Here is a 15,931-nt window from a genome sequence, read left to right as displayed (position 1 = left end):
GTACAATAAATACATGTTTCGTATGGGATAAGTATATGTCGGCAGTGCAAGTTATTAGTTAAATGGACCATAGAGTTCTGTGATAGATGCTTTTATAGTTGAAAGTTGTATTTTTTTTTTTCTCTCTCGTTGAACAGCTCTTAGTGGGGCTCGGACAAGAGTGGCTGCCTGGCAGGGAAGCTGTCAGACTCTGGGGCTTTGGATATATGTAATGGCCGGTGTTTCTTATTATCAAAAAGGAGTCAATGACAGAGCAACAGCCGGGTCAATAGTTTTGAGTTATTACTGCAGGGATTTCAACTTAGGCAGCACCGAAGCTTTGTCTGGAAGGCGGTATGAAGCTCCTTCTCTGCTTTTTAACCGTTGATGGCAATCAGAAGGTTGTCAGCATGAAGTTGGAAGAGGAAGGGTAATAATATGTCTGTAAGCTGCTGTTGGTTTTGCTCTATTTGGATGCAAGATAAGATTTCAAGTGAGCTCATTTGTCGTTCATGCAAACTTTCAGTTCCCCCCACTTCATGGTAACCTCCTTAAAGCTAGTATCCATTGTCATTAACATAACCATCTGTGTGGTGGAGTATTATAAAACGCACAAGCTGGTACATGTATCGTGGCTGGAGATTATCAGACAATTGCGAAAAGTTGATCTGCTTGTCAGGTTGCCCCTGTTCTTGTTGGTGATAATTTAGTCAGTGTGAAACTGCCCTCTTAACTATAGTTTAACCAATCCAAATGGGACACATGCATTTTTTGTTGTATTATCTCACCAGAAAGGCACCATAGGCGTATAAAATATTATTAATATCATGGGTTGTTTTTTTTTTTACCATATGGGCAACTGAGTAGTACAGCTCCCTCACTTCTTTCTTCTGAAGAGGCATCCTGATGGGATACTTGCTTAGGCACACCTGGATTGCTTGCTAGCTTCACAAATCATTGTGTATATTGGTCCCAAGTTTCACCCTTGCTCCTTATAGTCTGTTCACACCTCCTGAAAGCAGGAGGGAAGTACAAAGAGGGGCTTCCACAGGAGCCACCATCCCACTGAAGCTTGGAAAGCTCCATCAGTACTGATCCGTGTTGAACAGCTCACTACCAACTCCCACTGCTGGATGAAGCATTTCATTTTTACCCAGATAGAAGTAGCAGCACAACAATGTAAAAGTAGTCTATTAATCCACTCGTAACTTTCTCTTCACTGCCTACAAAAACCAGCCATACCATGTTAGGAATGCACCCGCTTCATCCAGGTTCACATAATGCGGATAAATGCTCCTTTTTGCTTTGTTAAATTCATGAGCACAGAGATATCGTACGGCCTTTGTGCTGCAGGAGGTCCAGTTTGGGTTTGTGCTGTAAATAATGGATATTTCAGAAAGCCAATAAACAAATGAATCAAGGTGGATATTGAATGAGAAACAGAACAAAGGCCACTGAGAGGCAGTGACCACGAGTGTTCGAGGTGATGAGAAAAACAGACGAACCAAAATGAAGAGAGGGATAAATTACAACATTTTCCTCGGATTCCTTTCTAAATAAACAATAGAATTTGAAATGACACTTTATGCATTTTAAGCCAACGCTCAGGAAGCTGGTGTTTTTTTCTGGTTCAAGCATAGCCAGCACATTAACAGTTCAGAGATGCCATTTCTTTTTCTCTCACACGGCACATAAGTGGGAAGATTGTGTTTGGAGCTGTGATTGGATTTAATGTTCCACTGAAATACCTACACAGTGGAAGAAGGCATGTGTGTTGGAAGATGAAAGGAGGCGTTCTTTAAATGTAAGGCTGAGATCACACAGAGGCACGTTGTTTGAAGCAAAACACCTGAATTTCACTATCTGCTTGCAGAAAGACGCACCAGCTGCTTTTAGCGCCATGCTACAAACACTGTGCATCAGTTGCAAAACAGCATTGGTTCTTAGCATTTGGCTTTGCACTTTGGTTGCTTTATTAAGTATAAAGAAGAGGCTTATTCCTATTTTAGATTCTGATTCATACCAATTTATTTAAATATGTCATTGTCAGAAAATTAGATTATCTAAGCGGATAATGACTTTAAAGGAATATGTCAATATTTTGTTGTTGACAGGGTGTCATGTACCTAAAATCAGCTTTCTGTTCCAGAGTGATTCTAAAGCTAGAGAAATAGGTCTTCAGTTTTGGCTACCCACTGCTGACACAGCTGGATACAAATTAACCATTATGTTGTGTACATGTGTGTGTCTCCGTTTGGTTGCCAAGCAACCACAGTAGATAATGTTCCTCGGTGTGATCGGGGGTTTTTTGTCTGTGTGTGTGTGACGCTCTGTTTGCTTTGTGCTCAACATGCTGCTGTGGGATCGGGGCGGGGGGGGGGGGGGGGGGGGCTGAAGGTGTCCCGGACTGAGCCCCCACATCAGTTCGAAATCAATCAGATCACCTCTGGGTGTGGTTTGGCTCACTGGATCGCTGTGTGAGCAAAATCTGATCCTTGGGGAGATCGTCCAGATGGAAAATAATGAAAGATGGAAAAGACATTTAACCATGTCCTCCAATGTTCAGCCTCCCTAAGTGAAGTTAAGAGGATTAAAGAGACTTTACTGTACACCTGGGTGTTAAAATCTGTTTCTGCTTCATCCTGTGTAGTCCACGGAGGGAGTGAGCGGCCTGCAGGCAAGAATTAGTGATCATAATTAGAGTTAAGTATAGTATAAATGTACGAAATAATAACTTAGTGAAAATATTTTGAGTAGCAAGAGAATAAGAAACCGGTCCGAGAAAAACGCGTAGACAAACATTAACAATACTGTAGCTGGATGTTATCGATCAATACATGAATGATTGATACATTTCTTTTTTTTTAAGTGCTGGGTAATCAATCAGAAGTGACTGCTAAGGCTTTTTATCGATCTTCCTGGTCAGAAATCTAATTTAGGATACACTCGGAGAAGATGTAATTGTGGCTCTACGAGGGAGGGGAAATAAATAATCCTGCTTTGTTTGAAATTAAAACATATTCAGTTCTGCTCTATTAATCATCTCATATTACGTAAGTCAATAATGTATCTTGCCCTTTTTCCAATTTGCTAAGAATCAGTATTAGTTTTCTGCCTGTTGTACAATTCCAGTGCTTAGTCCTTAGGATAATTATATCGGTACAGCCATCCAATCCTGATGAAAGGATCTAAATGATAGTGTAGCTGGAGGCAGCGGCAGACCTTTAATCTGTCCTGATCAGCCATTCAGAGCCCCTAATAAGAGAATAAATCTGCCCGGGTTGCCAAAGGCCTAATCAATAGAACACTGAGCCGGCCAGCCCCCAAAAACACTGAGACCTGATGAGGAGCCAGACACGGCCAATCACACGCTGAGCACGACAGCGTCCGTGACATGAAGAGAAAAGGGTGGGAAACCTGCTCCACTCAGAGAACCACTTTCCTTTCTGGAGCATTTATAACATTTGCCAGTGTGAAGCATCGTGCTCCTTGAAACTAGCGAGTCATGACTCAGTGGCTGAAAATAAACATTTAAAAAATCCAAGAAGAAAGGGATTTAATGACACTCACACTTAATTTCACAGGCCAAACTCAAAAAGGACTCCATCTATTCTACAGTCTGTAAGCAGCAGGTTTGTCCTCCTGTTAGATCAGTTCAGTTCAAACCAAGAAAAGTGGTTTCTTACATTTTGAAATGCAATGTTCACTGGTCATCAGGCAAAGTTTATATAGACAATACATGAACTGTGGCTCAGGAGGTAGAGCAGGTCGTCCACTGATCACTGATCCCCACCTCCTCCTGTCCTCGTGTCGAAGTGAACCCCAAATTGCTCCTGATGTTTAGCCAGCACTCTGCGTGGTAGCTCGCTGCCGTGTGTGTGTGTGTGTGTGTGTGTGTGTGTGTGTGTGTGTGTGTGTGTGTGTGTGTGTGTGTGTGTGTGTGTGTGTGTGTGTGTGTGTGTGTGTGTGTGTGTGTGAATGAGTGGCAAAAACTTTGTAAAGCGCTTTGGATAAAAGCAGGGGGAAATAAGTATTGAACGCGTCAACATTTGTCTCAGTAAATATACTTCTGATGGGGCTATTGACATGAAACTTTCACCAGATGTCGGCAACAACCCAAGTAATCCACACATACAAAGAAATCAAAACATACATGTCCATAAATTATGTGTAATAAAGTGGAATGACACACGCTTGCTGAAATGTATTTAATACTTCGTAGAAAAGCCTTTGATGGTAATGGTAATTTTGCTCTCATCTGACCAGACTTTATTCTGCCAGTATTTCATAGGCTTGTCCAAATGTTGTGCAGCAAACTTTAATCGAGCTTCAACATGCTTTTTCCTCAGCAATGGTGTCTTGCGTGGTGAGCGTGCATAGAGGCCATGGCGGTTGAGTGCATTGCTTATTGTTTTCTTTGAAACAACTGTACCTGCTAATTCCAGGTCTTTCCGAAGCTCTCCGCGGGTGGTCCTTGGTTCTTGGACAACTCTTCTGATTATTCTTTTGACTCCTCTGTCAGGAATCTTGCGAGGAGCACCCGGTCGTGGCCGGTTTATGGTGAAATGATGTTCTTTTCCACTTCCGGTTAATGGCCCCAACGGTGCTCACTGGAACATTCAGAAGTTTAGAAATACATCTGTAACCAAGGTCTTGAGAGAGGTCTTTGCTTTTACCCATCATGAGATGCTTCTTGTGTGACACCTTGGTAATGAGAAACCTTTTTATAGGACATCAATTAGGACTAAACCGGCTGATATTAATTTGCACCGATGGGGGCAGGATTGCTTCCTAAATACTGACAGATTTCAGCTGGTGTCTTGGCTTCCCATGCCTTTTTGCACCTCTTTTTCTTCATGTGTTCAATATTTATTCCCCGTGTCATTCCACTTTATTACACATAACTTAATTTATGGACATGTATGTTTTGATTTCTTTGTATGTGTGGATTACTGTTACCGACATCTGGTGAAAGTTTCATGTCAATAGCCCCATCAGAAATATATTTACTGAGACAAATGTTGATGCGTTCAGTACTTATTTCCCCCTGCTGTAAAAGTAGCCATTTACCTTTGAACTTGCCTGATGACTTAAACCTTGTGAGGACAAGTGATGGACAGCATGCGGGATTCTTTGTTTTCTAACCAAGAGTTTTTGATCCTACGGACCCGTCACTAACAATTTATCGTGTGCAAGAACTTTTCTGGAATTGTGACATGGAAGGGCAACACTAAATCGCTGTATCAGCATTTGAAATACTGTACTAAATGGCTATCACGAGGACTCTCACACCGTGCAGTTTGAAAATTAACAGAGCGTCTCCCCGAGATATGAGTAAACAAGATTTTTTTTTATTTGCTTCATATGTTTAATTATTTAACAGTGCAGATGAACACTGTTACATAAGAAAAAGAAATTCAGCAGATGTAATAAGGAGTCTCACTGTGTGTGTGTGTGTGTGTGTGTGTGTGTGTGTGTGTGTGTGTGTGTGTGTGTGTATATATGTACTGTATATGTATGTGACCACAGTATCCATTCAAAACTTATTCAATATTCACATCTGTGTTGTTGTTGTTTTAGCCAGTGTATTCCACATTATGATTGTCTTTTTAGATGAGATGCCATATTTGTTTTATTTTGTACTGAAAAAGATGGCTGACTAAACGTGTGCGTTGTGCACTGGCATGCTACAGTTATGCTTGCCTGGAAGTGGCTCCTTTGCAATTACACTTTTTGATCAGTTGAGAGATTCCATCTGGAGCAAGGCCATTTATGCACTTAAATAAAGCTCTTACAAATGAGACTCTCCGTCACTAGAAGAAGTCAAAGGCAGATGGATAGCTGAAGGAGCCTTTAAGACAACGGCCTGCATTAACATTGAGTTTAAATCTGGGAATGAATATATTGCTAGTGACTAAATATTTACACTGTGTGTACATATATATTTTTTTTGTTAAGTGGTTCTCCATCTAACCTGGTCTGCCTCTTGACCTTTGATAGTCGTTGCTGTTGCTGACTAAAGCCTCAAATGGCCTTTATACTGCCTGTGCAAACTCTATGGCAACGGCAATCTGAGGCTCCCGGGTGAAGTCACTGTGAACAATAAGTCCACTATCATCTCCAAGGAAACAAAAGCCAGGGCAGTTTTTTTTTTTTATGTATTTATCTGTATGTTTGATTTACGAGTCCGGACTGTAAGTGGTCGGGGCGAGAGTCGGTGCTTGTGTCGACTTCAAAGTTGTGATTTGCTTTCATGTGCCTCTCAGGGCAACAGGGCTAACACAATAGGAGGCTTCAAAGTATAGTCGCAGAGACTACAGAGGTTGGGTCACTTTAGCTTATGCCCGCACCGGGCAGCATGAATAAATGTTGCCTTTGAACGTCTGCCAAAATGCTGCTGTCTGATCGTGTAGGTCTGACAGCTGTCTCAACTGTTTGGTGGATTGTCATGAAATTTGATCCAGACAGTCATGCCCTCCTCAGGATGTATTGTAATCACAATACTCACAATACTCACAATACTAGCAACATCCTCAGGTCAAAATGTGTCCAATTCTTTGATTTATGACCAAATACCTGCAAAGCTAATGATCCACATCAGCTTCGGCTGTAGTTTGTGTTGTGTCTAATTAGCAAGCTAACTAAGATGGTGAACATTATTATAATTAATAATTATACCTGCTTAACCAGCATGCCGGTGTTAACATTTAGCTCAAAGCACCGCAGTGGCCAAGTACCATGGATGTATTGAGAAAAACTGCAGCCTCACAGAGCCACTAGCATGGCTGTAGCCTCTCAGTCTTGTTTCAATGCTTGTCACGAGTCACAGACAGCAGTTATACAAGGCAAAAGAGAATTGTTTACATCTGCTATTTAGCAAAAGCACTACCTCAATATTTTGCACATTGATTTTTGCAAAAAGAAATTAGACAATAATTATAATTCTGGGTTATTATTACATTATTATTATTATTATTATTACAAATTGGGTCTTATTTTTGCAGTTTGGGCCATCATTTCTATTGATGATAGTAACATGGTATCACCCAGTTAATTGCTGAGATCTGGGTACGTCGCAACACCTACCTTTTCTCAGTATTTGGCTGGGGTTCAGAACCCCAGCAGCAGCTGCATCCTGGGTGCTGGGTGTGTAGTAGTAACAAAGGGCGGATCCAGATTTGCTTGCATTTATGATTTATTTTTCTCCTCATTAACATACTCCTCACTTCCTTTTCTTTAAGTCACTTTTAATCCAGAGGTGTTTCAGTTTGATCATGGAGCTTCCCTTTCATTGATGTTATTGATCCTTTTCTCAATATCTGCTGCCCTGACAGATGATGTGACCTGTGTGTGTGTGTGTGTGTGTGTGTGTCCGTGTGTGTGTGTGTCCGTGTGTGTGTGTGTCCGTGTGTGTGTGTGTCCGTGTGTGTGTGTGTGTGTGTGTGTGTGTGTCCGTGTGTGTGTTCGTTCTTGGCACATGCTGTTCTACTTAATGTCTTCCAGCCAGTTAGCGGTCCTCTCCGTGATCGAACACTGTGTGCTCTGTGAGGCCGACTGAGTGCTGCTGAAGCTGATGCCATGTTGTCCCCATCGTAGCAGACTGATAGCAGCTCTGCTCTGTCTGTCGGCAGCTGCACACGAGCTCTGAGCAGCGGGTGGGAACCCAGTCAGCTTCTCCTTCTTCCTGCTCACGCTCACGCAGGGATGAGGCCAGGAATACAAAACTAGCAACTCTTTTCGTTATTGGTTAAACTGTTTATTTACTCTAAAATGTTAGGAAGTAGTGAAAAATGGAGAAACATCTTTAAATGACTTGCTTTGTCCAAACCGGCAGATATTCAAGTTACAAACTGAGAAAAGCAGCAAATCAGAGAATCAAAAAAATGCTGTCAGTTAATTTAGTGCCAATTGAATAATTATCCGCATACTTTAACTACAGAGTCAAATGAAAACTTCCCCGCTTCAGGCATTTAAGATGACATGAACACGAGGATAAGCAGATGTATCACCAGTGGATATAAAGATTAGGTAAAGATGAGATAAGTGAAAGTAAAGTACCTAAACAGGCTTCCGTCAGTTTGTTAATAAACTGATTGTTGAGCTTGGTCATGAATATAAAGTATGTGACGTGATGTTTGTGCCACAGGAGTATAGGAGGTTGTGGTTTAGCTAGCTGCTCAGAATGCTGCAGAGTGAGCTAACGTTAAACACTTTTAACATTATTTTAAAAACAAGTATTTTCCACGTGGAAAACATAGTTGCTGGACAGAAATACAGTATGGAGTTGACACTGCTGTTTTGGCCACATTTTCGTTTTCTGCTCCGTCTCTGTAGCCTGATAATCACACTGAATTGCCAGTTTGTTCGTGTTCATTGTGTTCCTGTTAGCCGTTGTTTTGCTGGTGAGGGACGTGTTCGTCCAATCAACATAATTTCTAGTAGACACTGAATCTGCAGTGGCTTCTAGGTCAAGGTTTTCCACGTGGATCGAAGAAACGTACAGATTCAAGATCTGTTATTTCTGAAAGTCACTTACAACAGCCTGTATACGTAGCTGCGTCCATCTTATCCACACATTGGCTCTGCTGTTTTTCCAATGGGGGAAACAGCCGTCAGTATTTTGTTAGTTCATTTGTTGCCAATCATGGCCATCAAACTCAAAGTTAAGTAATTAGCTCAAAAACACAAACATTTTTTTTTAATAATCATTCTTTGGGGGATGTTGTGCCCTTAGTACATAGCCTGCAGTAGAGAGATGACAGGGAATGATGGGAGAGAAAGATCACGAATGACCGGACATGAACGTTGGTGGTTCATGGCCGGCGCCTTAACCCCTGGGCCACCCGGGTGCTGAGGCCTGTTGTCAAATCCAACGTATATTTTGATGCGACACTTGTCACATTAGCATTAGCGTGTTCGGACATGACAACTGACTTGACAAACTGACTAATCACAGCTCACACCAAACCAGCAGGCAAGCCCCCAGTTCATGAATATTTATGAGAGCAGAATTACAGTGAGCCAAGGTGACTCAGTATAACACTGTGGATGTAACAAATCCAGCTTGCATCTGCCCCTTTGCCATCATGCCTATTTATGTCTGATGACTAAAATGGCTGCTAGCTCGACGCTTTCTCATGCAGGGGCTCGACCAATTCTCATAATGACATATATTTGGCAGGTTCTTGGCGAGACTGTCACATTTTTGCATCATCTGCTCCAGTTGTGACACACAGCCTCTGGTAGGAAGGCCAGGCTCATAATACAGAAGCTTTCGAAGAATAACGTGACTTCATTTGGTTTAGTGTGAAGTTGGCAAGCACACCGAGACACACTGTAGTGCACATTCATCACAGATTTGTTGGACTAATTGATGTGCACACACACACACACACACAAAAAACATGGAAGTGAAGTATGCGCAAGCACTCATACGTGTCGAGACACATGAGAACCCCACACACAAAAGAAAAACTTGAGTAATCGCTCCCTCACTCTGTCTCTTGCGCACACTCGTACACGCAGCTTTGTGTCTCTGTTGGCTTGACTGCCAAGGTTCCAGTCAAGCGTGGCTGAAAGTGATGCTTGTCATTTCCTGTAGGCAGAGGAAGCGCACTACACCACAGCTGATGTGGCAGACTGGCAGGTTTCCCTCTTCACACATGATTCAGTCTGGAGCTAATTACGAACACTGTGTTGTTTCCTGGCAAACATCTGTAACTTTACAGGTAGTTCAACGCCATTCTGTAGGAAAGAGAGAAAAGAGAGAGCGACAAGTCATGGAATGTGTTTTTATGGCTGTTTTCACTATTGATTCATCTCTTTTTTTTAATTAATCTTTGATTTGTTTAATGTATAAAATACCAAAGAATTGCCCACAAGTTCCTAGCACCACCAGTTCACAAGGTCTCAAGGTGACGTCTTCAGTTTTCCTGCTTTGTTCAACAAACAGTCCAAAGATATTCCATGACAAATAATATAAAATGGAGAAAAATAGTAAATCTCACATTTCAGAGGCTTGAAATGAGGTGATCGTTGGTGTTTTTTAGTCATGCTAGTGGCATCGCTCTAGGGATAACAATCTGTCAGTTGGTCCACCACTTTGGTCCAGACTGAAATGTCTCAACACCTATTAGATGGCTTTATATGCAAGTTGATATATCATGCCATTCCATTTTGTACAACCCTTCATGGTCCCCAGATGAGGAATCTTCATGATTTAAATTACAATGGTGATCATAGTAAACATCATATCTGCTGTAATGATTAGCATGTTAGTGTTGAATTTAGAAAAACCACATCTCATAAATAGTTAAAAGATGTGTGCGAGGAGCCAAACCATGCCGAGCTTTAAAAGCCCCCGTGGTCAGTGCCCCTCCAGCAGGGAGAGGGTCAGCTTTCAACCGGGAGGCTGGGTCAGCGAGGCTCACACAGCTCACGGTAAATAGCAGAGACCTTTCAATCCTCAAGCCTGCAGTCAGCGGCACTGGAGAGAATGTCAGCGTTTATCACGTCGAACGTGTTGGTTCTCAAAGAAACAAGAATGACACTCCAGCCTGCGGGATGTTTACGCGACTGTCACCTGTGACACAGACCTACACACAGTTACTCATCTTGAATGTTTCAGTGCAACGTCAGTTAGTGGGGAAGCGGCCCTGCTTTGTCAGCCGGCATTCTCAGGTTCAAGAAGAGCCACAATGTCACAAAAGCACTTTCATCTACAAGGAGAGTACACCTGTGGATGAAATAATTTACTGTAGCTTTAAATGTCAGCATTGTTAAGTGATTATTTACTGCACTTTTCCATTCTGGCTAGTGATCCTGCTTGACCTGTTCTTACCCTCTGTGATCAAGTACAAATGTTTGGTAATAGTTCTGTTTGCCTCTCTTCTTCCAGTCTTGTACTTAGAACCAATTAGGCATTTACGGAGAGCACTGTTTACCATGTACATCTCGTTTTATCCAGTGTGTACTGTCTGTTTTTATTTACTCGTTAGCCACATGAAAGACCAATTTTCATCAACTTGTGATGGACAGCATTGTGAATCTCTGAATCCATCAGAGCTCTTATGGGAGTGGGCCATATTAAGATATATACTGTGATATAAATTGGTATATAACCCTTCAGTATTTCTGGTTGTTTTGTGAGCAGGACTCCTTTATGGCAATACTGACAAAATATATATATATATATTTGATTTGTCAGGCATTTAATTCACTGGATTAGCCAATAACAGTGAACAGTTTCTCAATTGATTTTCTTAGAAAACATACTATATCACAACATCAAATAGCACAGAGGATTTTATCCATATCACCCACACCTAAGCTCTTAGAGAGAAACAGAATAATACAGTAAGTGTCCGCCGACACTGTATTTCCTCCACCAATCCTGCGGTCTTATTTGATCACAGTAGGAGGTAATACAGGAATTGTGATTCATCTCATAGCGAGAAGGTGTGCTAGGAAGGTGCTCTTCTGTTCACTCTGCAGCTGGTGCTGTCAGTTGTGCATTTGTTTGAAGGCAGGCTACTTTGCTTTAGTGTCACCTTTTTGCTTTTTAGAGTTCATGAACATATACATTAAACATATACACATATGCATACATTCATGTAGTGTACTAACAAAAGAATAAACAAAATACACTAAAGTAATGAGCAGGAGAGGAATGTGATCCGTCTGCTGAGGCGTTCAGGAACGTGTCACCTCTAAATCTTAATGCAACACAAGCGCGAGCTGCAATCTGAGCGTTGCAGCTCGTGGCGCTTCTGTTTGGGTTGACCATGTCTATATTATGGATGGTGGCTATTAAGGAGAAGTGTATGCATAGACGGGAATGCAATTGAAAATGTATATATTGTGGTCATGGAAATGCTCCAATCAGCTTTATTTCGCCCCCTTGAGGACTGACGTTTGTTATAATTCCTCCACCGTGTGCGGTAATCAATTCTTAAACTAACCAAAGTAGAGATCTAAGAGAGGATGTGATGTCTTCCTCTTATAAGGCTCTGGCTGCAGTATTTTGAATCTGTTGCAGTCGACCAAAGTTTTAAGTAGAATAGACTAACAGACTACAGTTTTACATTCCACCAATGTTATATTCCATTTCACTCGACTACATTGCTGTCTTTCTTACAGTCACAACCAAAATTGTCCTCATTGCTGAGTGGGCAAGCAGAGGTCTTTTTGTCCCTTTACTTTGACCATATGATTTCTGCCCTAAACGTTGTTGCATTTTTATTGGTGTCTTTTACAGTATTGACCCCCCCAGGGCCTCTTTAATCTGAATGCAAGGAAACCGCGTAAATATTGAACAATTTAAGTCTCATTCTAGTCAGCCAGTCGGCGTCCCTCCCCTCATTCCCTCCAAGTTCACCTGTAAGGGCAGCAGCTACACCACAAAATGGGCCCCGCTTGGTCGTATTGCCGGTGTAATGGATGGATTGGCTCTTGTTTTCTTCGGAGGCATATCGCTGGCCCCTAAAAGGCTTTTTGCGGTGTCCCCTCCTGTTCCCAAACATCTGCGTAATGGAGCGAATTCTGGCACAGGGAGCATCTCCTCCTCGCTGCCTGCTGCCTCCGGCTTCAGGCCGAGCAGAGGGCGTGGGGAGCTCTGTTTGCACTGTGCGGTGAGAGAAACAGCATTCCTCCTCCGGTTTTTCTTCCCCTCTGTCTCATTAGATCTACCAGGAGGACGCTGCCGCGCTCGCCACCGCCGCCGCCTCCTCCTCCTCTCCACCTCGTCTTCTCTCCGTCTCGCCTCAGTGGAGAGGCGCTCTGTTTGTTCACCCTCCCTGGCCCCCATGTAAGCTCTCTCACTGTGGAATAACTGACGGAGTCACACGCAGAGAGGTGCAGGGCACAACAGAGAGGAGGGAAAATGAGGGAGATAAGAGAGGCTGAGATCAAAGTGCTGAAGTATTAGCTACCACAATAAACAGTATACATAACCTTATGTACTTCATTCTTTGCTGACGATATTACATTTGAGCCTCAGTGTGCATCCTTTCTCCATTTTTATTTTCCATTTCCTGCGCCATTGTATAACCACCTCACAGTAAAGTGGACTTTCTTGACACTCAACACACAACTCTATAGCATCCGCCGTACTGTAAGCTATACTGTCTGCTGTCCATGCAGGGAACAGAATGTACTGTTCTCTACTGTACTGTGTGTCTATGTACAGTTTATACTGCAGGTATTCTTGCTGTCACTAATGTTTTGATGTTATCTTTATTTATTGTTTTCTGTTGGGCACCTTATTACTAAAGTTTGTATAAATCCCTGAATTATTCTAAATGGAGCTAGTCTTATTGGCCACCATCCTGTCTACATTGGACTATGGACATATTGTACCCGAAGTGCCCATTCTTCTGCCACTACCCTTAAAGGAACAGTTCAGCAATTTATGGGATTAAATTTTTTGGACGCAGGTAAAAACACCTAGCCTGGTTCTTTCAAAGGTTAAAAAACCAACACCAACACCTCTAAAGCTAATTAACACAATGCATCTCACTTGTTAATCTGCACACAAACGAAACCGTGACTTGCTTCAGTAACAACTTGTGGTTTTAGAGGAGGTTACGTGTTGGAGCTTCCTTTTGATGAACGACAGTTTATGCCTGACAGCTGGTGAGCACAGGTTTCAGTATAGGTCCCTCTACAGGGACAATGGTACCCAACCTCACTGTGACAACAAGCCTACCTTACCTGTTAACTATCTAACAACTACCTAGACCTAGATTTTGTATCACCAAAATGCTTGTGACAGTTGGTCTGTTTGTGAAGTGCTCTCTCAGTAAACTCTCTCAGACCTTTAGAGCAGGTTGTTTGTTTGTGTGTGTGTGTGTGTGTGTGTGGGTGCACCTGTAAAGTTAGAGGTTTAGTGTGTTTAGAGAGTCTTTCCCTCTACTGTTCTGCCCTCTGCTCCTTCTTTCTGTGTTGGCTTGTTATGCTCTTGAGCTATTGATCCTGGCATTGGAGTCTATTGATATGATGACCAGCTTATGCTTCCTCTGAAGAATCCTTGTTATCCATGCTTCAGGGACCATATGGCCGACTCCGGGAATGCTTGGCGTATGTGTGTGAATATTTAGTTTCCTCAATAGTAAATAGTTTCCTTTGGCTTCTTTGGTTGTTTTAGTAACATAAAAATGTACTGTAGTACGTGTGTTTGTTAACCCACCAAGTAGAGGATAAGACACTTTTTTTTCTTATGTATTGTAGGTAGTCCAGTTTGCTCTGCTGTTTATTTTTGCTTTTTCACATTTATTTGTGCAAATAATGATTTAATAAGCAGAGCATGTTGTTTCAGATGGCACAGGTGTAAATTATCTTCTCAAGTATGTCTTCCTTAGACTCATTAATTCAGTGGGCGTTTTCAGCTCTGCACAGCCATTATTGCAGTTTGAGTGCTAATGTTTTCCTGCTGCTAATTCAATGTTCTGTAACACCATAATTATTCCATCTCTTATCTAAGCAAATTGAGCAAACAAGGGAAGCCTGTAGCTTTTTAGCAAAACACAATAGCCCAGCCCTAATCACAACATGGGTGGTTATCTGACAATTGACCAATTTACAATATAGTCAATATTGACTCTAGAGGGATGAGGTGACCGGGTTAAGGCAGGTTGGAGCAGAGAATCAGTGATATCTCTTGAGTAATCTGTTGGCTGAGTATCTCTTTCTCTTTATTGGTCCATATGATCAGGCAGGCCTTCAGGCTAAATGTCTACTCAGCAGTGTGGGCGACTGAACAAGCCTGTTAACACTCTGAGAGTGGCAATGTTAAGGATCGATCAGGTCCCGGACATCGTTTGTCCTTTACAGTTCAAGGCCTCACAAAGCTGGAAGGACTAAAAGGCTGTGCCCTTCATCAAGGCTGCCTGTATGGGTGACATGTACTTTTGGGAATCTGAATGGCTTTCAATTCTCAAGCAGAAAAGAAGATTTTGCTCCTCTAACAGCCTTACCAAAAATGGGGCTACAAATTTCATTTGGTGTTGGTCTGGAGGAAAGATCCAATGGGTCACTAAAAACTGGCCTCTTCAGGATGTAACATCTTTACGGTGGCCCTGAGGGTTAAAACACAACGACCTTTCCCAAAACATAACAAGATTTCAGATTACAGAAAGGGTGGGACAACGCTTTTGTGGTTGGACAGAACCCAAGTCAATTCAGAGTTGATTCAATAGATGTGTTAAGGTGGGTTGGTGCTAGATTGAATTGGCCAGAGGGATGCTCTAAACTCTACGCTGCTAGATAAGACTAGAAAGACAAGAAATGGACTAGAGAAGACTAGAAATGGAAAATTTAGCTAACTTTAAAAGTGATAGATTGGCGAAGCTTGTTCGGAGCAATTCACAGCTAGCTCCATATCCTGTCAATTTATCCTATTTGGCAATATTTTGGATTTAAACCCAATGCTAATAGGGAAGATCTAACACTCTACAGGTATTGAGTGTCACTGACAAATATGTTTTCTTGTAAAATGCCCGGTCTAGTCTGGAACACCATTAGTGGCATGTTTGCACTAAAGTTATCAAAAACCATCCTCTGGTGCTCCATGAGTACATCTATCCAGAAAATACCAAGACACCAAAATGAACTAACCAACTGACATATCAATCCTTGCACTTATATGATTGGCCACAACCTGCTGCCAGCAGGCGGAGGCACATAAAGTAACCTATGATGATAACTGTTATTATCTCCGTTCCAACACCTTTTTATCCCAATCTCCACCATCTCTGACCCGTGCTGCCTTGCTTCCAAAGATAGAACGTCGAATAAGAGAAGAAAAATAGTTTTGAGTCTTTGCTGTTGTGCACTGAGACCGAAAGTCTCAAGAGAAGCAGGTGAGCTGTGTGTTGTGTGACTCCCAGTCCATCTCTGGAGAGCCCTGCTAATACTGGAGTGTAAATGGGAAAGGAAGTGGCCCATCCTCCCCCCA

At 42.2% G+C, this 15,931-nt stretch overlaps 1 protein-coding gene across 1 annotated transcript in view; it reads left to right on the top strand.

Annotated features, from left to right (window-relative positions):
* cacna1bb (calcium channel, voltage-dependent, N type, alpha 1B subunit, b) overlaps positions 1 to 15,931 on the top strand; it is a 153,323-nt gene that overhangs the window by 11,697 nt on the left and 125,695 nt on the right. The window lies entirely within an intron of this gene.

This window comes from Enoplosus armatus, chromosome 18 (assembly GCF_043641665.1).
Source record: "Enoplosus armatus isolate fEnoArm2 chromosome 18, fEnoArm2.hap1, whole genome shotgun sequence".
Classification (NCBI taxonomy): Eukaryota; Metazoa; Chordata; class Actinopteri; order Centrarchiformes; family Enoplosidae; genus Enoplosus; species Enoplosus armatus.
Note: the sequence above shows the minus strand (reverse complement) of the source record. Positions and strands in the feature narration are given on the sequence as shown.